We start from the raw sequence: 785 nt of genomic DNA, 5'->3' as shown, positions 1-785 counted from the left end.
ACGAAACGTTATAAAATCACGACATATGCTAAACATGCGGCCCAATCATCACTGGGTGTTTGGCGGGAGGTGCAGAAACGAGGTATCTATAGAAGTCAATTTGGAGGGATGTCTAGTGAAGATCCTCATTTACATATGGAGACTTTTTGTGACTATTGTGATGGAATTTGTCAAACCGGAGTACTCAAGATCAAATTCGGTGGGTGTTGTTTCCTTTTTCCTTGATCGGTGCCGCAGATCAATGGTTGAAGAGCCTAGACAAGGCTACCATTGGTATTGATTCATGGAAGAAGTTAGCACTTGCCTTCTACAAGAAATTCTATCCTCCGGAGAAGACTAACATGTTGAGAGCCAAAATCACCGGGTTCAAGCAAAGGGATGAGGAATCATTATATGAAGCATGGGAGAGATTTAAGGACACTTGTCATTCTTGTCCACACCATGAACTTTGTGAGTGGTTCCTTGTTCAACAGTTTTGGACTGACTTATATGAAGACTCACACAATGTGCTTAATATGGGATCCAATGGGAGGTTTACTAAAGTTAATGACAACCAAACATGGGCCAAAATCGAAGAGATGGCGGTTCATAATTGCCAATATAGTAGGCCTCGAAAGGCAACTAGAGGAGGAAAGCATGAGGTAGATTCCATCACACAATTGGGTGCTCAACTAAGTGCTCATATCGACACCATCAACTTGAAGTTTGAGAAGGCCATGGCTAAGCTTAATGAAGCTTCCAATCACCTAAACAACATGTCATTGCTATGATGGCATCATCCTCAA

At 42.0% G+C, this 785-nt stretch overlaps 1 non-coding gene across 1 annotated transcript; it reads right to left on the bottom strand.

The window, feature by feature from the left end:
- Positions 1-341: 341 nt before the first annotated feature.
- LOC141624879 (small nucleolar RNA R71) lies at positions 342-448 on the bottom strand. The gene has a single exon (XR_012534683.1). It is a non-coding gene; the product is annotated as a small nucleolar RNA R71 (small nucleolar RNA).
- Positions 449-785: the final 337 nt, after the last annotated feature.

The sequence above is a fragment of the Silene latifolia genome, chromosome X (genome assembly GCF_048544455.1).
Source record: "Silene latifolia isolate original U9 population chromosome X, ASM4854445v1, whole genome shotgun sequence".
NCBI lineage: Eukaryota > Viridiplantae > Streptophyta > Magnoliopsida > Caryophyllales > Caryophyllaceae > Silene > Silene latifolia.
The sequence above is the reverse complement of the archived record's forward strand: the minus strand, read 5'-3'. Positions and strand labels throughout refer to the sequence as shown.